Here is a 24,641-nt window from a genome sequence, read left to right on the forward strand (position 1 = left end):
AGCAGCTAAGATTCCACCTTGTTCTCGTAAAACAATTTCAATTTCAGATTTTTCAAGGTCACAAAGCAACTCTTTCTGTCCGGTAAGCAAACATGCTAAGTTTCCAATTGATTTCCGGCTCAATGCATCGGCAACGGTATTGGCTTTTCCTGGGTGGTACAAGATCTGTAGGTCATAATCCTTTATCAGTTCTAGCCATCTCCGCTGTCTCATGTTCAGTTCTTTCTGTGTGAAGAAATACTTCAAACTCTTGTGGTCGGTGTATACTTCACATGTCACCCCGTACAGATAGTGACGCCAGATTTTCAGTGCAAATACTACTGCAGCAAGTTCCAGATCATGGGTCGGGTAGTTCTTTTCATGCGGTCTCAGTTGACGGGAAGCATAAGCAATAACTTTCCCATTCTACATTAAAACACATCCCAAACCCTTATGAGAAGCATCACTAAATACAGTATAACCATCCGTACCTGAAGGTAAGGTAAGAACCGGTGCAGTCACTAATCGAGTTTTCAACTCCTGAAAAGCAGATTCTCTTTGGTCAGTCCAGTCAAATGATGTCCCCTTCTGAGTTAACTGAGTCAGTGGTAGGGCAATTTTGGAGAAGTCTTTGACAAATCTTCTGTAATATCCAGCCAATCCCAAAAAGCTTCGGACTTCAGTCACATTCGTTGGTCTAGGCCAGTTCACTACAGCTTCAATTTTCTGCGGATCAACGGAGATTCCATCTTTGCTAACAACATGCCCCAAAAACATAACATGGTCAAGCCAGAATTCACATTTAGACAGTTTAGCATACAGTTTCTGTTCTCTTAAGGTTTGTAGGGCAAGTCTCAGATGTTGTTCATGTTGTTCTACACTTTTGGAATAAATCAGTATGTCATCAATAAACACTACAATGAAATCATCAAGGTATGGTTTAAAAATTCTGTTCATGAGGTCCATAAATGCAGCAGGGGCATTCGTGACTCCAAAAGGCATAACCAAAAATTCGTAATGTCCATACCTCGTTCTAAAAACAGTTTTATCAATGTCGTCTGATTTAATCTTCAGTTGGTGATACCCCGATCTGAGATCGATTTTGGAAAACATTTGTGCACCCTGTAACTGATCAAATAAGTCATCAATACGCGGTAATGGGTATTTATTCTTTACAGTTACCTTATTCAGTTCACGGTAGTCAATGCACAGTCTCAGCGAGCCATCTTTCTTCTTGACAAACAAAACAGGAGCACCCCATGGCGAAGTGCTAGGTTTGATGAACTTTTTGTCTAACAGTTCTTGCAATTGCACTTTCAGTTCTTTCAGTTCAGTTGGAGCCATTCGGTATGGAGCTTTAGAAACTGGTTGTGTTCCGGGAATCACATCAACGGTAAATTCAATTTCCCTGTCAGTCAAGTCTCCTGGAAGATTATCTGGAAAAATATCTGGAAATTCTCTGACTATAGGAGTACAATTCACATCAGTTTTAATACTATCATCAGTAGACACAGTCAGTACAAAACACAGATATCCTTTACACCCCTTTCTAATTAATTTAACAGCTTTCACTGACGAAATCAAATACGGAGGAGGTACTACTCCACTCCCATCAAACACAAATTCAGGCAAACCAGGTGGACGGAAAACAACTTGCTTGGTCACACAGTCAATAGTGGCATGATATTTTTGTAACCAATCCATCCCCAATATTACGTCAAAATGATCAATGTTCAATGGCAGTAAATCAATAAACAGATGCATATCCCCAACAATAATTTCACATGCGGGGTACATATAAGCACATGTCATGGATCCCCCTACGGGTGATGATACGGCTAACAGATAGTTCATAGGTTCTAAGGGTCTATTCAATTTCCGTGAGAAAGCATGCGATACATAAGAATGTGTAGACCCCGAATCAATCAATACATATGCATTTTGCGTACAGATAGAGAGGATACCTGACACTACGGTCTCAGTATTTTGCACGTCTCCCGGTACTAGGGCGAACACTCGGCCCTGCCTCATGGGCTCTTTCCCGGTAGCTCTGGGGTTAGGCTTTGGTGCTACAGTTGATGCTGCTGCGCTTGGTGCAGCTTTACTACTGGCTTGTGGAGCAGAGGGGCAGTCTTTAACCATGTGGCCCACCTTGCCACACCTGTAACAGGCTCCAGATATTCTGTAGCAGACCCCCTTGTGCTTCTTGCCACACTCAGGACAGGGTGGTATGAACCCACTCCCTTGGCTGGGGCTAGTTGTCGACCCCGTATTCTGTTTCTTGTTGGCTGGGTTGTGCTTGCCTTTCTTGAATTTGAAACCCTGCCTTTTACCATGCCATTCAGTTGTTGGTGTTTCAGATTGTTTCACTGCTGCAATGTTCGACTCTGCCATCAATGCCCGGTCGAGAACACCCACAAAAGTCGGCAGTTTCAAGACATTTATTCGGTCAAGAATTGCAACATTAAGGCCACCTTCAAATTTTCTGGCCTTCTTATACTCAGTATCCACCATGTGTGGTGCATATCTAGCAAGTTCAGTAAATTTGGTTTCATATTCGGCAACAGACATTGTGCCCTGCTTCAGCTGTTCAAATTCAGTCACTTTCCTATCCCTGACACACTGTGGGAAGTACTTTTCAAAGAAGGACTCCTTGAATTGAACCCAAGTCATAACAGTATTTGTATCGCGAATCAACATCCACCACCTTCTAGCTTCTTCTTGAAGGGTGAAGGTAGCTAACAATACCTTGTTCGTTTCCGAGCACGGAAACACCTCGAATAATTTTTCTGTTTCCAGAACCCAAGCTTCAGCTTTTAACGGTTCAAGGCCTCCCTGAAAGGATGGTGGTTTCATTTTGCTGAACTTCTGGGTCAGAGCAATTATATCCCCATCATTCACATTCACATTAAGTTCCGGCTGTACCGGAGGAGGAGGAGGCTGTTGGTTCTGTTGTTCAAGTCTAGCAGTTATCAGTTCCATCATTCTTTCCATTCTTTCCATTCTTGCCTCGGTAGACGAGGATTCAGGTTCATTTGCAGTGTTTGCGTTATCCATTTTCACTATAAGCAGTTATAACATTTTTAAACATAAGCAGTCATTTGTTTAACAGTTTACCACATCAGTAGGTATTCAGTCATAACATAACCACACACTTATCATGCTCATGAGATGCCCTAAATACTTTTCTAGGACACCCTATAGCTCAGTTGGACACGTGTGTGCGGTATAACTCGTGGTAAGTATCGCTCTGATACCACTCTGTCACGACCCAAACCCGGCCCTACGGGCTTAGCACCGTAACCGGCCAGTAATCCGAGATTACCGAAGGCCTACTTATCAGTAATACAGTAAATCAGAGTACAGGGCCTGGCGGAAGCCAATACAGTAATTAAACAATGTCCAATGAGTTGTGACAGTCTGTATGCCAAAACGATTTTTCCATGCATTCATACATAAACAGTACAGAACAGTATGCACAATATTTACATTCATTCAAACTAGGGACTCGACCCTAGATAGCGGTACAGTGAACAGTCAGTCTATACAAAACAGTGAAACAGTACAGAAGGGGAATTCCTAAAACACCCCTAAGCCTTAGCAGATAGGCTCGGAACCTCGCAGTGAGGCACAAAGGCTGGCTTGACAAAACTGGAGTCTAACCCACGCTCCTAGCTCCGGTCTGGTGGCTGAGCACCTACATATATATATAAACAGTGAGCTAAAGCCCAGTGAATAACATAAAGCGTAAAGGGGTTTAGAATGAATGTCCTTACGGTAATGAAAACAGTTTAATTCAATCAGTATTTCAGTTGTTCAGTACAGTAAACAGTCATATGTGGTACATCCATTAGCATAACAGTAACAGTAGGTCTTAAAAGACCGAACAGTAATGATGGCCATCAGTCAGTAAACAGTAGTGGTTCCACGAGGGAACCGACAGAGATCTCTGTAACAGTAATAGTAACAGTAAACAGTAGGTACTAAGGATGCCACAGTACAGTTCAGAAATAAAGGACATACATTCATTCAGTAATACCAGTTCAGTTCAGTATTCAAAAGATATCAGTTGAACATATCTTTACACAATTGTTACTCACAGAGTTCTGGGCTACAGTATGCTAGAGCGTGTCTCCCCAGTCACCAACCCTACACAGTTCACAGGTTGAACACACACTAAGCTACACAGTTAGGAAATATCATAACTTAATCCCTAATTTGCCTTGGTGTGTTCTACGACGATATCCTCATCAAGATGTCTTAAACTAGGCCTAAGAATGCCTAGGATGGGATGAGGATGCAAAAGATGCACATTTAAAAGCATTTTTAGAAAAACAGAGTCCCGCTCGAGCTCAGGTTTCCCCGCTCGAGCGGTCATGCAACAAAGGTACACGCTCGAGCGTAAACTTTCCCGCTCGAGCGTACTGTAAAAGTACTGGATGGGTGAAATCTCCGCTCGACGCACGCTCGAGCTTGAAACAAACTCCGCTCGAGCGCCCAATCCTCCGCTCGAGCGGACAGTAAAACAGTGCAGAGAGATGCTGGATGCTCGGATTCCACGCTCGAGCGGAACTTCCCCCCGCTCGAGCGGAAGTGCGAAATCTGGAAAACCCAGATTGCACCTCCAAGCTCAAACTCAAGTTTAAATGCATCAAAACCGATTCTCTTGGGCTCATTTTCTGGAAAACTCTTATAAACACATGGAATAACATGATTCAAAGCTCAATTTGAGAAATCAAAGCCCAAGGGTGTTTTATTCAACCCAATTTCAAACCATTTTTCAAGAACAATATGAACATGCAAACATGCATGGATTCAAATCATTTTCAAAGCTTTAATGCTGTTTCAAAAGAGCTCAAACCTTCAAAAATAAGATGAACTCATGGAGTATGACCAAAAGATGGACATGCATGTGAGGAAACATGAACTTACAACCTCAAAACTCAAGAATGGCAACATGCATGCAACAATCAAGCCACAATGCAACATCTAAACCATGTTTGGCTCTACACTCCTTCAATATGACATGAATCATGCAAGAATCAATTCAAAACATGAACAAGAAGACAATGGAGCTACCTTTAGTCTTGTATTTCAAGAAGGGAGCTCAAATATGCAATCACTTCAACAGTTTCTTCAATTACCAAGCAATTTACAAGCAAAATCAACAAGAACAATTCTCTCTCTCTCTAACTCTCCTCTCTTGGTCGGCAAAAGCAAGAAATGAGCTGAGCAAAATGTTTGATTCAAGCATACCAAGGCTCTAACATGTTATAATAAGGGCCCACTAACAATGGCAAAACGGTAATTAAGTCCAACTCTTCAATTAGCGTATTTTAATCTAATTTAATCATACCTAATCAGTTTTCAGGTAAATATACCGTAAAATCACATTAATTATGAGGGTCACGGAACACTAATCGGTTTCGGATTTGGCCGCCGATAAGGCCTTCAATTAGCAGTTTAAACATATAAGCATGAACAAATAATCATACAATCAAACAGATAGAATGCAATTTAACTAACATATACTCAATCAATTCGGTTTCCAATTTCAGTCAATCAGTTCAGTACTTTAATCAGTTCAGTTATCAGTCATAATCAATTCAGTTTAACGGTAATCGATGGTTATCGGTAATCAATCAGTCATAAGCCGGTAAACAGTATGAGGGTTGTTACAATAATCAAAGTAGAAATTTTCATTTTTTAATTTATGCTCAGTCAAAGACTATGTTATTACCCAATGTTAGACACAAATGGCCACAATTATATTCCCCAAATATGTTGTAATGATTTCCCTGTGCATACAATGCAATGCGTATATAAATAGAAGTATGAATGTGTGTTGGTTTTCATGGTAGTGAACTGAAAAAGGGGAGGAGCCATAGTTTTTGGATTATATATGAATGCATATATCTATATAATTATATATATGTATAGCTAGTTCATGGTTGCTTGCATAAAAATAAAATAAAATTTTTAAAAAAATAGAAAGATAGAAGGTAATTGTAATGCGGTTGGAGGAAGAAGATGTGGGTGGTCTGCTGGAGCATGCAACTGCTGCTGTTGCATAAGGGTTGAGGAAAAAAGGAAATAAGAAGAATAGAATGTGAAAAAGGGGTGTTTTGGGAGTTACCTTTCATTTTTTTTAAAATTTTTGTATTTAGTTAATTTTTTTTTAAAAAAATTTTAGATTTCTAAATTCAACTCGATAAGATGAACCAAAAAATTATTCACTTTGTTTGATTTCAGTTCTCAGAATTTGTTTTTCAAAAAATTTTACTTTTTTGTTTTCCATATTTTTTTTTATTTTCACTGAATTTTTATTTTAAGCATTTTTATTTTTAATTTTAGACGCATCTAACATAAATACATTATAATATTTGTAAATTTTAAAAAAAAAAATCAAGAAATATAAAATATACAAAAAAAAATATGAAAATTAAGTACATTTTTATATTTATGTGTATTTATTAATTTTTTAAATATTTTTTTCACAAATATCTTACTATTTATATGCATCTAAATAAGATGCATCTAAAAAAGTAAAAAAAAAAATTAATTTTAAAAATATTCACTAAAAATAAAAAATATGAAAAATAAAAAACTCAATTTTTCGAAAACTGAATTAAAAAAATTGAAACTAAACACACTGATTATTTTTTAAAAAAATAAAAAAAAATCTAGAAAAGACAAAAATAAGCTAAAATAAGTATAAAAAAATATTTTTTGATTTTCATCTTTAGTGATTTTTTTAAAAAAAAAATCATAAAAAATATACTTTTTTGATTCGCCTGGACAAGATGAGCTGAAAAAAGTAAAAAAAAAAAAAAATTGATATAATTTTGAAAAAAAATCAGAAACAGAAGTGTCTTTTGTTTTTGTTGCCAAAATGGGCAAAGGAGATAAAAAAAATGTAAGAAAATACAGAAAAGTTGATGGAGAAAAGAGCCTGGTTCACGATGACATAAAAAAGAAAATTAAAGCAAAAAATAAGGCCATTATCGACTTTTTATAAAATTGATTAACAGAGTTGGACTTTACGGTTCACTCTTAGAAAATTCTATTTCCACACACTACATTGTCTTTATGCACATCCTTTCTCACACCACTTAATAATTTAATTTTTAAGTATTTATCTCAGTTCACACAGCCTACATTCCAAATATATCCATTTAATAAAAAATGTGTGCACATTCTTATCTTCTTCATCTTCCAAACTCTAACCCTAACCAGCAACCACCTTGTTGACGGTGACGCAGCACCATCGTTACCACCTCCATTTCACTTCTAGTCGCCATCTCCACCTACAAACTCACTCAACATATACACCAACTTTGAACCTCTATTGAAATTGTGGTTCAGATTTTGAAATTCCAATAACCTTCCATTGAAGGACCTCCATAGAAGACCTCCATTTTGAAATTCGTCACTGGTTTTTTCTATTTCTTGCAAAAAATTAATAAACATACATATTTTTGTTTCATTCAGAAGTATAGTATCGAACTAATATGTAAGGTTCGGAAGTTCAAAGTCGAACCAATATGTTTTATTCGGATGTTGATGGTCGAACCAAATTCATTGGTTCAATTGTTAATTTTCAAATGGAAGCGATTCTTTCGATACTGGTAGTCCGAATAGTAAGAAAATGAGTCTTTTTTCTAGATCTAGGTTCCATGATGCTTGCGATGGTGGAGAAGGTTGCGTAAGGGTAGTGTGACGGTGAGGTGGCAACGGAATGAAAATATTACTATGTTTAGGGTTAGGGTTTAGAGGTGGTGGGTGGTGGTCGGCAATGGCTACTGGTAGTAGTTAGTAGCTAGGGTTTTGATTGAAGAAAAAAAGGGGCATTTTGATAGTTTCATTTTAGAGCAAAAATATAATAAAAAAAATTCATTAAATGTATTAACAGAGTGTAAATAGTGTGTGAAAATAGACTTTCTCACCACTGAGGTATATATATTTTAAATTATAAGGGCTTCAGTAAAATCACAAGGGTAAAGTGTAATTAAAAAAAAAAACATAATGTCAGAGACGCATCCCTAAACCCCGAAAATTGAAAACCTCAATCCTCCCCCAGAGATTGACGACAGCATCTGCGAATTATTGGATTCTCTCTGTGTATATCTGTCTATATACACTTATATATAGAGTGAGAATGGTTTATATAACATCGTGGGACGATTTCGTGGAGAGATCTGTCCAATTGTATCGTGCCAGTTCCGAATCTGTAATCTTTCACCTCTACCTCTCAGATTTCTTTCCCCTTTTTATCTTTTAGTTTTTTTTTTTTTTGATGATAGATCCATCTTCGAATTCTTCAATTCAATTATAATATTTCTTTATTACTTGTACTAATAATTTTGTCTTCCAAATTTTTTTTTTCCCTGTTCAATTGCACTGGGATATAGATGCGTTATGTGATGAAATACAGACATTGTGATGGTAAATTGGTTCTCAAGGTCACTGATAACTGTGAGGTATGAATTATTTCTTATTCACTGTCTTCCATTTTTTTTTTGGTTTTTGGTTTTTGTGACCTTTCGTTTTATAGACTATTGTTATTTAATTATGTTTCAATTGTTTATGTACGGGGAGGAAATATCCGTCGCTGTCCGTACTCCTTTCGTCCAAGCTCTGTGTCTATCCAATCAACCTGAGAATACAACGGTGGTGAGCTACCCGACGGTGTGTTTCCAGAAAATTCCCCCGACGGTCAAGTTAGCACACACTCAGGGAAAGAGGCAGAGAGAGAAGAACTCAATCAATATCAAATTGTATCTCACCAAATGATGTTCCATCCCCAGCATGGGGGGCGCAGTCATGCTTATATACTTTTTGCGCTCAACTCTGCACCCATTAGTCTCTTGACACGTGGAGCTGCTCTCTCATCTGTCAGCACAAATCCAGCGAATACTACCTAACCAAACCACTAGACAACATTAGTGGGAACTCGGTAGCCCGGCGGCATCACCTCGGCCTCACACGACCAGGCTGCATAACGAGTCTGAGTGCTCCACTCGCCGAGCTCCACAACAACCGAGCTCAGTAACATTCCGGGAAGACCGGGTTCCAGACAGCTTAAGCCGGTACTCAGAAGATCTTTCCCACAGAGCTAAACGTGCTCCTACAAAACCTGGGTTTGCAAACGGAAACCTCGACCAAACTAACTTTGCCCAAACATGTGACCTGGGCCCCATCGAGCAAGACCAACTCCGGGGAAGCCCAGTTAACTTGGCCTAAACATGGGACCTGGGCCCCGACTGAGCAAAACCAACTCTAGACAGGCCCAAGTTAGCTTGGCCCAAACATGCTCGGCACTCTTCCTGTCCAGCTCCTACCATGGCCCAAAGCCAGACTATAAATCTCCCTCTCAATTGCCCCTTAATTCCGCCCGCGCAAACGTGACTGAGATTACATGATAAGACCGGGGTAGATTCCCCATCGGTCCTCAATCCGCAAGATGTCGACCGAGCTAATCCCCATGCTTGGTTTTTTGATTTGCTCAGTCGACGCCTCAACTATCTATCCTGTCTCTTCAATACTGACGCGCCGCCGTCAATTGGGACACACGTCCTACGCTCATTGGCCTCGAACAGGCAATCCAGCCATCTCTTCATATTCGAATTTTGGCGGTTCTTTTCTCCTATAAACACGCCACTTGCCCCCTTCTCATTTTCTTCTTTACGGTCTCTCCTTCATTCCAGGCGACCCGTCGCAGTAGTGCCCTCCTCTCTATCAAACACCTTCGTAGCCCTGAACTGATTTCGTGCTCGAAGATTCAATCGTTGCCCTCATTCTGGTAAGTTTTTTGAATCTCTTCATTGCTTTTTCATTTGGTGTTTCACATTTTAGGGCATAAAAGCCATAGGTTTTTAGGATATAGCTCTTCAAAAACCTCCTCTGCCCCTGCTCTCTTTACTATTCTTCAACTTCAGTGATGAACACGCGAGGATCTAGGGAGGACCAGGCTCCAAGTCTTCTTTTGATCCCAAAAAGCACCAAAACCGAGAAAGTTGCGAGTTCATAAAACTCGTGTAGAAACCGAGGTAACGGAATACTAGACCGCTCGACCGGGCTAAAATCTGGTCCGCTTGAGCGGCCGAGCTTCTGGTTTACCTCTGTGATCGATATGGACTGGCACACCATATGACTGAGCTAAAGTCAAGCTCGTTTTGGGCGATCGCGCTCCCACTTACACTTACACTCCTTTTACTGCAGAGTCCAAGGGGACCACGCACCAACACTAAGGCTCTCAAAGACCGAGCATCCATCAAACTAGAGCTTTTGCCAAACCAACACAGCCGTGCTAAAACCAGCTGGCTATACATGGGGCGCTACCGCTTCTTGGTTGACACGCCGATTGCACTAGCCGCGTTCCGGGAAGAATACGGTGTCCCCGCAGACGTACATCTCGAGCTCAGTGCCGAGGACACAACCCCTTGGGGCAGACTAAACCAGTGCCCTTTTACCGTGCTTTCCATTATCGAAGGCGGCCTTCGCTTCCCGGTCAATCCTCTTATGTACGAGTTCTGGAGGCGCACCGGGCTAGCACCAACGCAAGTCTCAACCAACTCTTACCGTATAACAAACGGGATTGCCGAGCTAAACAACCGGCTGGGCCTAAGCTTAGGGTTAGCCGAGATTCTACGCCAGTACACCCTAGGGCATACAGACGATGGTCTCAACTACTATTTAAAGATCAGACTGGGCAAGGAGAAGATAGTGACCGGCACCCCAGATAAAGATATGCACGACGACGACAACTTTTTCTGGGTGTCTGGAAACTATGAAACAGCCGACGTGCCCGGTTGGTACATCAGCAAGAACTTCGGTTCGACATATAAGTCGTGCTCACTGCTCGGTCAAATTATTTTCCTTTACCATTCTATACTAATGCCTTTTCTTCTTTTCCTCTTTGCAGCCATCGAAGCTTTGCAAGTCAACTACTATAACCCCAACGAAGCAGCCATCAGAACTGTGCCCCGGTACCGTAACTGGGATTGTCACGAACTTCTCGGCTACGTACCGACCTACAGATACTCTGCTCCCTGCCGAAGTAGAGTAATAGACTTTCTTCAAGCGCCGTCTTCACACCCGACCCAACACTACCGGACGTGCCCCTTATCCGGCTGATCGAAGAAGAAGAAATAGCCAAACAGAGCCGCATTAAGAACCTCATCACCGCCACATCCACCGAGCTGCTGAGCATCCCTATCCGCGCAGCTGTAGCCGGTCAAACAAGTGGGGCCGTGGTTGCGTTGGTGTCAACTGCCGCGGCACAGACCAGCAAGGACACCCGCCGAGCTAGGAAAAGGCCTCGAACCGCCAATCCCTCAGTCGAGCTCGTTACGGAGCTGAACACCGAGCAACCCGCGGTCGCATCTGTGCCAACTTCGCCTTGGAAGCCCCAGTTAAAGCACCGGGGTAAGGAGATCTCGGAAAGTGCATCGGTCAAAGACGACAAAGAACACCTCCTAGCCTTTGACCTAACAAAAACAACTCCTTCTACCGAGCGACGTGGCCGGCAGTGACCACATGCCCGACACCCGGCTCGTGAAGTCCTCGGTCAAGTCTATGACTTGGGTAAGAATTTTGCATGCTTTATTCAAATTTTTCCAAGTGTTTGCTCGGTTCCCTTTCTCTAATCAAACTCTCTTCTTGCAGGCAATCCAGAAACAACACCTTGTAATGGAGCGGATTCACAGACTCCGGCAAAAGGCGACCGATGTCGCCAGCCAGGTCGAACATCTGCAGACCGAGCTGGGACGGTTAAAGGCTTCTTAGGAGATTGCAAACACAGATAACTCCAAATTGCTCGGCCAACTTGGGGCCGCCGATAAAGAAAGGGACGCTCTCCGGGCCAAGCTGGAAGCTTTGAAACAATCAAGGAAGGATGAGGTGGACGAGGCCAACAACGAAGGTTTTAAGGAGGCCGAAGAAAGCTACACCAAACAAGTCGAGGCCACTAAGGACATATTCTTCAAGTCCGGTTGGAAGGCTGCTTGCGAATAGCTCGGCCAAGGATCTAGAACCGACGTGTTTGCCTCCCCCCTAGCTATCTTTCTGCCGACGTACATGGTGCTATACGCCAACGATGTTTCAGTGCATTGCAGGCTGATGCCGAGGAAGAAGGCGTGGACGAAGCCAAGGAAAATGTTGAGGGAGAAAACCGCCCATAGCAGGCCGGCCAAGTGGAGTCCGACGTCCAAGAAACCACAACTACGGTGGGCCTGGAGGCCGTTGCAACCGGGAACGACTTTGCTGACCTTTCCCCCTTAGTTTAATTCTCTTTTTTTTTTTAAGAGAATGTAACTGGGCTGCCTGCCCCACCTTATGTACCAAATTTTTTCTTTTAATGAAAAGTTATCATTTCACACACTCTTGCAATGCAATGTCTGTTGTAATTTTCCTTTTAACCGCACTATCTCCAATAAAACCGAGAAGAGTATCTCGGTTAGAGAAAGTGATGTCCTGCCAACGCTATGTAAACAAAGTCTTTCATACAAATAGTCAGGATAAACTCACTTGAGTTGGGCAAATCACCAACTCTTTCAACCGGGGTAAATCATCTCTGCTAAAACACTTGAGTTGAGCAAATCATCAACTCTTTCAGCCGGGGTAAATCATCTCGGCTAAAACACTTGAGTTGGGCAAATCAGCAAATCTTTCAGCCGGGATAAATCATCTCGGCTAAAACACTTGAGTTAGGCAAATCACCAACTCATTCAGCTGGGGTAAATCATCTCGACTAAAACACTTGGGCAAATCACCAACTCATTCAGCCGGGGAAAATCATCTCGGCTGAAGCTTGAGAGTTGAGCAAATCATCAACTCCATCAGCCGAAGTAAATCATCTCGGCTAAAATGCAATAGCAGGCCCCGAAGACAACAAACTGCTTCTTCAAAGATAATTCACTTATATTATATTGACAAAAAGAGTATTACATTCGGAAGTACAGAGAGAGCAAGTACTTCCACAAAAAATTACATAAAAACGTCAAATACTAGAAATAGTACAGTTTGAGGTTGGCCACATTCCATGGCCGGGGTATGCCTTTTCCTTCCAAATCTTCCAAGTGGTATGCTCCCTTGCCCGCCAAATCGGTTATCCTGTAAGGCCCTTCCTAGTTTACCCCTAGCTTGCCTTCGCCCAGCACCAGTGTGTTGCCCATGACCTTCCTTAAAACCCAATCGCCCACTTTAAATGGTCTGTGGTACATGGTTTTGTTGTATTTCCTGGACAATTCTTGTTGATATGCGGCCACGTGGATCAAAGCTTTTTCTCGACACTCTTCAGCTAGGTCCAATTCTAGGGCGACTGCTTCAGAGTTCATCTCGAGCTCAAAATTTTCACTACGGATGGTGGGCACGCCGATTTCCAATGGGATGACCGCCTCCATGCCGTATGCCAGGGCAAAAGGAGTTTCCCCGGTGGATTGCCTCGAGGTCGTCCGATATGCCCAATGGACACTTGGGAGTTCCTCAGCCCATTTTCCTTTGGCTTTCTCAAGTCTTTTCTTCAACCCATCAAGAATGATCTTGTTTGATGCTTCGGATTGGTCGTTGGACTGCGGGTAAGCCAGAGTGGAGTTGTAGAATTCGATCTTCAATTCCTCACAAAATCCTCTGAATAAACACCCGTCAAATTGGGTGCCATTATTATAAATCAGAATCTTAGGGATGCCAAACCGCGTTACCACATTCTGCCAGACAAACTGTTTGACGTCTTTTTCCTTGATAGTCACTAGAGGCTCAGCTTCAACCTATTTGGTGAAGTAATCCGTAGCCGCAATGAAGAACTTTCGGTTTCCTGGTGCCATCGGGAGTGGTCCCACTATGTCTAGTCCCCACATCGTAAAAGGCCAAGGACGTGTGAGAGGAAGAAGTTCTCTGGCTGGCTGGTGAATTTGGTGGGTGAACTTCTGGCACTTCTCACATTTTCTTACATATTTTTGAGCGTCCGCTTGCATGCATGGCCACCAATATCCTTGGGAGATAGCTCGGTAGGCCATGGATCTTCTCTCGATGTGACTTCCGCATATACCTTCATGAATTTCGTACAAGAAAGCTTCCACGCTATTTGGGTGTACACACTTGAGGTAAGGACCGGTGTATGACTTCTTGTATAAAGCGCCAGATGGAGAGAGCCAAAACCGCTCTGACTTCACCCGGACTTTATGCGCTTCCTTTTTGTCGGCCGGAAGGGTCTGTTCTTTCAGGAAGAGGATAATAGGGTCCATCCAAGAAAGGTCAAGCTCGGTGCAGAGTACTTCTGTCTGCTCGGGTTCCTCAATACTAGGCCTTGGAAGAAACTCAATTAGGAGAGGGCTGGGAGATGTTCTATCGATAATGGAAGCTAGACCGGCTAATTCATCCGCACGGCCGTTTTCTTCACGACCAATTTGTTGGACCCTTATTGCTTGGAATCGCTTGATGTGTTCTCTTACGACAGCTTGGTACTTGGCCATTCTGTCGTCTTTGGCTTCGTAGACCCCGTACACTTGGTTGACAACAAGTTGAGAGTCACTGTAAACCATCAACTTGGATGCATGCAATTGAAGAGCGCTCTTAAGCCCGGCCAATAGCGCTTCGTACTCAGCCTCGTTGTTTGACGCAGGGAATCCAAGGGTGATAGAGTGCTCGATGGTCAGACCATCTGGCGAGATCAAAATTATGTCGAGCTCGGCGATGTGACGATTTGAGGCTTCATCTATAAAAAGTTTCCACATTTCACCGACGAAGAGTTTTCAACACTCTGAGGGGTCCTGGGAGGCTTGAAGGTTGATGGCGTCATGGGCGCTCAGCTGTGCGGTTTCAGGTTCGCTGTTGTTCGGTTCTACTTCATCCCTCCTCGGCGATACGGTACTGGACCTAACAGGTTGGCCTGTTATTCCCAAGTCCGTCGTCGTATTTTCGGGCTACTGTACTATTCTGACGGGAGGTGCTATGGACGGGCGCGCAAGTTCTGTGTCGCCACCATCACCCTGTTGTGCAATTTCCGTTGAGTCTTCATTCACTTTCTTGACTACCGCGGTGAGATCCACCGGGCATACTTGGTGAATTCTAGGCGAGAATTTAGCAACAAAATCTGTCAATGCTTGTGCTTTTATGGTTGTTCGAGGTTGAAACTTGATGTCAAACTGTCCCAATTCGACCGCCCACTTTAGGATTCGACCGGAGAAATCCGCCCGCTCGAACAAAGTTTTGAGAAGAAACTCAGTCAACACGACGATTGTGTGAGCATGAAAGTAGTGCGCCAATTTCCTAGAGGCCATCATTAATGCCAAAGCGAGTTTTTCCAGCGGCAAGTACCTCGACTCCATCGATAGCAAGGTTTTGCTCACGTAAATGATGGGTAAATGTTGTATACCCTCTGACCGGACAAGAACCGCACTAACGGCATGCTGAGAAACTGCCAGATATAGGTAGAGTTCTTCGCCGGGCTTGGGTGTCACCAATAATGGAGCGGAAAACAAATACGCCTTGAGCTTGGCCAAAGCCCTGTCACATTCCTCGTCCCATGAAAACTTGGATTTCAAGGCTCAAAAGAAAGGGCGGCAGTGATCTGATAACCGACTTATGAATCGATTAAGCGCGGCGGCCATTTCGGCCAGATGCTGCACATCCTTCGTCGAGTTGGGCTGCTTCAATTCTTGTATGGGTTTGATTTGTGTGGGGTCCGCTTCGATGCCTCGGTTTTTGACTAGGAAGCCTAGGAATTTCCCGGATCCTACGCCGAAGGCACACTTAGACGCATTCAGGCGTAACTTGTGCTATTTGAGAATGGCGAACATCCCGACTAGGTCGGACAAGTGGTCTGCCTCATGCTTGTTTTTGACCATCATGTTATCGATATAAGCCTCCATCGTCCGGCCTAGCAGAGGAGCGAACATTTTGGTCACCATTCTTTGGAAAGTTGCCCCAGCGTTCTTTAAACCAAATGGCATGACTCGATAGCAGAAGAGTCCCCTCGGAGTGGTGAAAGAGGTTATCTCACGGTCGGGGCCATGCATGGCAATCTAATGATAACCACGATAGGCATCTAAGAAACTAAGTCTGTTATGCCCGGCCGTTAGATCCACCAGCTGGTCTATTCTGGGCAGAGGAAAGCTGTCTTTAGGACAAGCTCGGTTGACGGTCTTGTAGTCAACGCAAACTCGCCACTTCCCATTCATCTTGGGTACTACGACTGTGTTTGAAATCCACCGAGGGTAGTGCACCTCCTGAATAGCCTGTGCTTCAAGCATGTTCCTTACCTCCTCCGCGACTACCTCGGCATGATGAAGAGCCGATCTCCTTATTCTCTGAATGACAGGGCGTGCATCCGGGAAGACATTGAGTTGGTGGCAAATAAAGCTTGGGTCAACGCCGGGCATGTCGTATGGCGTCCAGGCGAAGACTTCGATATTTGCCATCAAGAAATCTACTATCTCGGTCCTTTCTTGGGCGGTCAGGCTTGACCCTAGCTAAAAGAATTTGTTTGGACTTTTAGCATCGATCTGCATTTTCCCCAGCTCTTCAATAGCCTTGTCCTCGGCCTTGGCACCTACATCTTCAAGGACACCCTGGTCCTCCGGACCTTCAATCATTTGGACGAAGCCTTTGGCAGATCGGCTCCTGTTCACTGCCACGAAGCATTGCTTTGACATGACTTGATCGCCCCAAATTTCCTCAACTTCCCCCATAACCGAGGGGAATCTCATAACCTGGTGGTAGGTCGACACTACAGCCTACATAGCATGAAGCCATCCCCTACCGAGGATCAGGTTGTATGTAGACGGCACCTTCAATACCCAAAACTCGACCTGCTTGACCACGGAGCCGGCTTTGACTGGTAAAATTATCTTTCCCATAGGCCACTCCGGCTGCTAGTTGAAACCAACTAGTGGCGAAGTTGCTGGAGCCAAGTTTGTATCCCAGAATTTGAGTTGCTTGAACGCATCGTAGTACATAATCTCAACCGAGCTTCCTTGGTCAATCAAGATGTGTTTGACATCGAAATCTCTGACGCGGAGGGTGACCACTAGGGCGTCGTTGTGTGGCGTTTGAATGCGCTCTAGGTCCCTAGTTGAGAAACTAATAGCATCTTTCTCCTCGATTTTCCCCTTTTTGACCACGGACTGGACTAACAAAACTTCCCTCATATGTTCTGCCTTTTTTATCATTCCTCGGAGCTCACATACGCGCGCCGGCTCCACTATGCCGTGGATCACATTGACCATTCCTTGAGGGGGCGTCTCTAAGTCATCCAAACCATTTGGATCAGTCGGGGTAGGATGCGCGGCCTTGACGCCTCCATCAATGTAAAGGTCTAAGTGACCAGCGGCGACTAACTCCTTCAAGTATTACTTCAAAGGCAAACAGTCCTTTATCCGGTGTCCTCACTCCCTATGATATGTGCAGCGGTACCGCGGATTTAAGCTTTTTTGCGCGTCGCCTAGCTTAGCAGGAAACTGGACGTAATCCTCGTCACGGATTTCGCTAAGTATGCGATAGATTGGAATCTTAAATACCGTGGTGATGCCCATCCGAGCATTCAACCTTCTGTTTGCATTAACCGCGTCATCGCGGGGATATTCTGCTCGGTCGTTTCAAAGTCCTCTACCCCGGTTTCGATGACTTGGTTCACGGTCAGATTCCCCGGCGATCATTTGGACAGCTAGTCTCCTCTCCGACCGCGTGTACCTTGCCAGCTACCCTTTTGTCTGTTGCCACCGGAGTTGCCTTCACGGTGGATGCCGCTGCATTATCCTCTACCCAGAGGTGCTCATTGATGCGCTGCATTAGTTGCCCCATGGATGTCGGCTGGTTCATTGTAAGCGAGTCCCTCAGCCTATGTCCGACCGGGAGACCGCGCTTATATTGGGTGATTGCCAAGTTGATTGGGCAATCTAAAATCTCGTTGAAGGTTTCCCAGTATCTGGAGTTGTATGCTTTGAGGGTGTCGCTCGACTCCATCTTGACACTGAGAAGGTGGTCCACCTCCTTTGGCGTTTTGGTGTTGGTCTTGAAACGAGTCACGAATGCCTCTGCCAACTGCTGCCACCTTTCGATGCTTTCCTCCGGCAGCCTCTCAAACCATTTCAAGCCTAGCTCGCCCAAACTCGACGGGAAAATAAGGCACATAAGAGCGTCATTGCGCCTATGTCTGGCCATGACTGCCGAAAGTGGCTTACGTGCATGTATGGATCGGTCCTTCCGTCGTAAAGCGTAAACTTGGGCTGGTGAAAGCCCGCGGGGAGCGGTGTGGTTTCTATCTCAAGGGAGAAGGGGGTGGCGTTCAGCCTCGCCAAATCTGTGTCCAGAGGTGTTGGCACGGCTGGGTGGGGTAGCGGTGTTATGACCTCCTCGCTGGCGTGACCCCCGTTTGACAGCCGCTGGAACGCCGGCACCCTTTGAGCCTCTCGCCGGCGAGCCCGTTCCTTCAAAACAACCCGTAAATCCTCTGAGCGAACGGATTAAGAATATCTCGATGTCGTCGCCGGACGCGAGGGATGGTAGGTACTATCTTGCACGCTAGACTTCTCTACAGGCGCGTCTGAATCTCCATCCCTGTAACTTCTGGTGATAGAAATGGAGGGCGTATGCCGCTGACTCTGGCTACCTGAACGACGTGGTTGGGTGCGCTCACTGTGGTCTCTCACTCTAGCAACACCCTTCCCTTTGACTTACCGTTTGAGAGCTTCCACCTCCACCGCTATTCTCCGGATAACGGTGTGTTGGTCCTGTAACTTGTGCTCCAGACGCCTAGCCTGCGATTTTCTTCACCACCGGTGTTCGTCTGGGCTCCGGGAGTAACCGAAACTTCTAGCGCGCTTATCTCACGCATCTCTTGGAAGTCCTCCTGGGAAAGTCTCTAGGTTGGCCATGTTCTGAACGGCGGGGAGTCCATCTCTCTGCCTGGCTGACTCCGGGGTAGCTCCATCAATGGCAGACAACAATATTTCGTCGTTGTTTGCCATAGAAGGCGATCAGATGAGCTCGGAGGACAAGGTTTTGTCTGCAAAAATGTTCCCACAGACGACGACAATTGTATGGGGAGGAAATATCCGTCGCTGTCCATACTCCTTTCGTCCAAGCTTCGTGTCTATCCAATCAACCTGAGAATACAACGGCGGTGAGCTACCCGACGGTTTGTTGCCGGCAAACCCCTCCGATGGTCAAGTTAGCACACACTCAGGGAGAGAGAGAGAGAGAGAGAGAGAGAGAGAGAGAGAGAGAAGAACTCAATCAATATCAAATTGTATCTCACCAAATGATGTTCCATCCCCAGCATGGGTGGCGTAGTCATGCTTATATACTTTCTGCGCTCAACTCTGCACCCATTAGTCTCTTGACACGTGGAGCTGCTCTCCCATCTGTCAGCACAAATCCAGCGAACACTACCTAACCAAACCACCAGACAACATTAGCGGGAACTCGGCAGCCCGGCGACATCACCTTGGCCTCACACGGCCGGGCTGCATAACGAATCTGAGTGCTCCACTCGCCAAGCTCCACAACAACCGAGCTCAGTAACATTCCGGGAAGATCGGGTTCCAGACAGCTTAAGCCGGTACTTAGAAGATCTTTCCAACCGAGCTAAACGTACTCTCACGAAACCTGGGTTTGCAGACGGAAACCTTGGCCAAACTAACTTTGCCCAAATATGTGACCTGGGTCCCAACCGAGCAAGACCAACTCCGGGGAAGCCCAGTTAGCTTGGCCTAAACATGGGCCTGGGCCCCGACCGAGCAAAACCAACTTTGGACAGGCCCAAGTTAGCTCGGCCTAAACATGCTCAGCACTCTTCCTATCCGGCTTCTACCACGGCCCAAAGGCAGACTATAAATCTCCCTCTCAGTTTTTATTTGTATTGACTAGGATGCAATTAGGGATTTATTCATGTGTTACAACCATTTTTATTGGGGCTTATATGTTCAATCTTTATTCTTTGTAGAGTCAAACAATGTTCTTGTGTTCTTCCCCTAATTTGATTTTATATTTTGTGAACTTTCTCAATTAGTCTTCACATTGGTTATAAGTGTTTTAAGGACATTACTACCTACCCATAAAAAGAAAATAAAAGAAAAGCAAAGTAAAGGCCTAGAATAAATAGAGAGGAATGCTAGTTTGCAGATAATACATGGGGGAGTTAGCCATTGATCTCCAAGAGAGATTGCGTATTCGAGCAATGTCATACTGGAAAAAAGCTGGTTAGTGATTTCCCGTGCATTTTTTGGTTGGTGACTTGCCAAAAATTGGTTTAAAGTTGATTGATGGGCTTGTGAAAATAATTTGCTACTGTTAAAATCCTTGGGATTTGATAGCCTAACTTCTAGAACACTAAACAAATTTTTTCTAGCTGCACTTTGAGGAGAGGATTCTGGGATATGATTTTTTGTTTGTTAATGCACAAAATTGGGATTCCAAGTTGGCCATTGAGAAAGGGAATATAGAGCTCAATTACAGTTGTGTTGAACTTGGGTGATTGATAAAGACTATAGAAGCAGCACCGAGAGAATTCTCAGTTTTTTGGCATATGAACTCACTCTCAGCATGGGTGTCGTGTGTGTTTGGAAGTGTAAATGGATGTGTGCCTATTTTTTCTTATTATTTTTTATTCCTTGTTAGTGTCTCAAGTTTAAGACAGACCAGGCGCAAGAAGCTAAGAAGATGGAGAAATTCAATAGCATATTCTTTACGCTGATGGCCCGTGGTCCTGAAGGTATCCTTCTTTCTGTGATTTCACATGAAAATTTAATCCTCAATTTTTTTTTAATGGTAATTGAACCAATCAGTCCCTCTGCAAGAATGGCATCTTGTCATTTCAAAGAAAATCACCCTAGCGTGGTAGAAAATGGAACCGCATGGTTTTATGAAATTTGTTAACAATCCTAATCTGATGATGCAACTTAAATAAACATATTATTATGTATGATTTGTAAATGGAAACAACTTCATTTTGAGTGCTGCATGAACCTCAACCAGGTGTTTTTGTTTCCATGGGATGCCCTAGGGATGTCCCTCTTGAGGTGAGGATGCAAATTGGGTACCCTGCAAACAATTTCTAAATATTTTTAATGGTTTTTTTAGTTATTATCATTGGTTTTTGGTTTTGCATCTTATGTGCTTTGGATTATTCTGATGAGGGAAAAATCGTCTCTCCTCTCTTTCTACAGTGGATATATCAGAAGTTACTGGAAAAGAGCAGATGGAAGCACAGCCGACCAACAAGGGTAGGGGAAGGAAATAGTAATTTTGTTCTTGATTGATTTCGATACTCGATTCTGACTGCAAAGTTAGTTGTTTTTTTTTTTTTTCTTGAACTTCAATACCTTTTTATTACTTACAACAGTGCTGATTAGTGATATATTCCATGGGATTCAAGGATACTGTCCTTTTGCCCCCTTCTTTTTGGGATTAAAAAGAGGGCCAAAGCCCTAAAATGCAAAATTTCTTGCAACTCCAATCCCCACACCATAAAGGAACAAAAATGGCCATCAAGATTCAATGGTGTGTTTGATTTGAAGAGTATCATTTCATATATTTTTGTCCTGGCAATAGGTTCATCTTAACCAAAGCAAATAGCGAGTGTTATTTAAGTTTTGAAGGCAAATTAGTTTATAACTAGCTTGGGTATTCTTGATTCAACTAAAGACTCGGTTATATGCATATTGACTGCATTACGTGTTTTTAAGGCGTCGGATTTAATTAAATGTTGATTTGAAATGTTGCATGGGAGTTATTTTTCATTTATGAGTGTAGTTCAGTTTATTCACAATTTCATTATCACATTTTTAATGTGTCACAAGTTTTTTTTTTTTTTTTTTTTTTTTTTTTTTTTTTTTTTTTGGTGCTATGCTTTTTTGTTGTATTGGGTTTCTATCATGTTGTGATATCAACATGGGAGAACTTGAAGGATCTGTGGAACCCATCATAGGTCTCGTTTCGATAATTCGAACGGTTTACTTTTTGCAACTTATTGGATAGAATATTTATGTAAAATATTAATATGTATGTAGTTATATGTTTGAATCAAATTTATATTATAAAAAATAAATAATTATTTTTAAAATTATATTTGTCGTTCATTTTTTAAAACAAATATTATTTAAATATATAAATAGATTTAGTTGGGTGTGCATAATATGAGTTCAACACAACTTTGGAGAAGTATAGCAGCAAATACAAGTTAATAAAATAAAATGGTACATTTAAATTAGAATAATACTTTGTAGCTCGAAATGCCTTTTGCTCGAATAGCTCGACTGCCCAAACGATGTCGTTTTGAGTAGTTTTTTTTCTTTTTTTCCTCTTATATCTCTGAAACAGAAGGAGAAAGAGAAAGAAAGAGAAGAAAGAAGAGCTAGGGGGAACAAAGACACACACACATAGAGAGAGAGGGAGAGGCTCCACCCATCATTGGCGCTATCACCGACGCCATCATCCTCTGTATATGTACACAGATCTGTATAGATCTATGTACCTCTATCTCTCTCTGTGTATCTCTCTCTCTCTGTTCTCCGATCTGTATAGATCTGTATGTTTATAGATTTATCTCTCTCTTTCTGTTAGAAGAAAAGGAAAAAAAAAACAGAGAGTACCAAAGCGTGTTGATGATGATGTGGTGTTGTTATTTAGATTCTACAATTATTTATTTATTTATTTATTTGTGATTATTGTTTGTTATTGATGATGATGCATTGTTGTTGATGTTGATGGTCTTTCTCTCTCGATTCCCCAGCTCCATCTTCTTTCTTTCTTCTTTCTTCTTCATATTCAGAGAGAAAAGAGAGAGAAAAAAAAAATTCCAAAACGACGTCGTTTTGAAATTTAAGCCAATCGGGCCAGCTCCCTTTCGAGCTACCCTTTAGAAATGTTTAAATTATAATTATTTTATTTTTTCTTTAACAATTATCAAATTAATTAAAAAAAAAAGTTAACTTACTTTCTAAGCATAGTTATTTTAATTAAATTGAAATATTTAAAAGGCAATTAAAAAAACCAACTTTTCAAAGCGCTCATTGAATCAGTTACCAATATATGTAGTGGTTGAGAGAAACTATCCTAGTGAAATTGGATTTACTAATCATATAAAACAAGTGCTAATCGTGCTGTACACTAGACTGCATAAATTAAAAAATATATATTATAAATATATTGAAATAATTTAATATTTTGTCTTGTAATATACATGTAATTTATAAGTTAATTTTTATATTTATAATCTTTTAAATTATTAGTTTAAAAAAATAAAAAAATATATATAAATCTATCAAAAATGTTTTAGTGCTCTAGTAGAGTTTTAGGAGTAGTGTGACTCATGTGATGTGATGTTTTACCCCCCTTTTTTTTTTCATTGCCAAGTGTATAGAGCTCTCTTTAGAGCTCAATTTTTAGGAGATATATCACTTCCCTAAATCTATTTAGTGTAATTTTGATAATTTGTAATTAAAAAAAAGAAAGTTAAACCTAATTAAATGGGGTTACATGAGTTATGATATATCTCTTCTTGTTATGAAAATAGACAAATTTAAAAGTTAAAATTAAGACAAATATATAATTTTATTATTAAATATGAAGTAAAATGATATTTAACAATAATTGATATGATTTTCTGTTCTTAATCTAATAATTTAAGTTACATTTCTTTTGGTTTTAATTTCATAATTAAAAATACAATATGAATATAATACGCATACGAATTTCTAATAATTAAGAATAAGAAAGTTTCAAAATATTTACAACCTTTCATCATTTTCTTTTAATTTTTTTTATCTACTTTGATTTTAAATTTAAATAAAAAATTTGATTTGATATGAATTACTTTAACTTTTGTCATTAAATTTTTATTAATTTTTAAAAGAACTTTCATTTTTATTCTATTTTTTTTTTTCTTTTCATCAATTTTGAGGGAAAAAATAATAATTTTCAACGCTTCATCTTTTAAATTTTTTATCAAATTATAATTGGAATTATAGTGAAATAACATTTGAAATAGTGAAAGTTTGAAAATGTAGTTGGTTGAAATGTATAATTTGATTAATTCTCTTCTTATATTTGTATAAAAATTGATACTTATTACCGCATCATTATAAGTCGGATTATGAAAAGTTTTTTGAGGTGTCAAACATTTTTCATTTGTAAATATCATACCTATAAAAAATAAAAAAATAAATAAAAGAAAAAGAAAAAGAAATGTGTAGCTTTTGGATATGCATTTATCAATTTTATTTTGTAGACATAAACAACTAATATTTCAATTTAAAAGTATAAAAAAAATATATTGGGTTTTTTTGGGATAAAAGAAACCATTTAACTTCTATGTATACTATTTTAAGATGGACTATGTTAATCACATAAAAATAAAGAAATTATATTTGGAGATTATCCCTATATATTATGCTATTATATACAAATATAGCAGTAACAAATTAATTAATATATATGAAAAGTTATACTAAACTTTCATTTTCAATTAAATTATGATGAACAAACTAATAAATAGCAGCAATGGTATAAGAGGATAGAAAAAGGATAAAAACACAATGATATTTAAAAGTTTTAAATTTACCTAGTTATACAAAAATCTAATATTATAATGCAATCTTGAATTCACAATAAATTTTCACATTTTTTATAAAATTAAATGACAATAAAAATAAAAAATTCAATCC

The 24,641-nt window shown here is 41.4% G+C and overlaps 1 long non-coding RNA gene across 1 annotated transcript in view; it reads left to right on the plus strand.

The window, feature by feature from the left end:
- Positions 1–20,689, plus strand: part of LOC145808020 (uncharacterized) — a 112,032-nt gene extending 91,343 nt beyond the window's left edge. Inside the window, exon 3 of the long non-coding RNA XR_014351493.1 lies at positions 20,596–20,689. This is a non-coding gene — a long non-coding RNA (uncharacterized LOC145808020). The remainder of the gene's footprint in view (positions 1–20,595) is intronic.
- The last annotated feature ends 3,952 nt before the right edge of the window (positions 20,690–24,641 follow it).

This window comes from Camellia sinensis, chromosome 14, assembly GCF_055761805.1.
Source record: "Camellia sinensis isolate YWXY chromosome 14, ASM5576180v1, whole genome shotgun sequence".
NCBI classification, from domain to species: domain Eukaryota; kingdom Viridiplantae; phylum Streptophyta; class Magnoliopsida; order Ericales; family Theaceae; genus Camellia; species Camellia sinensis.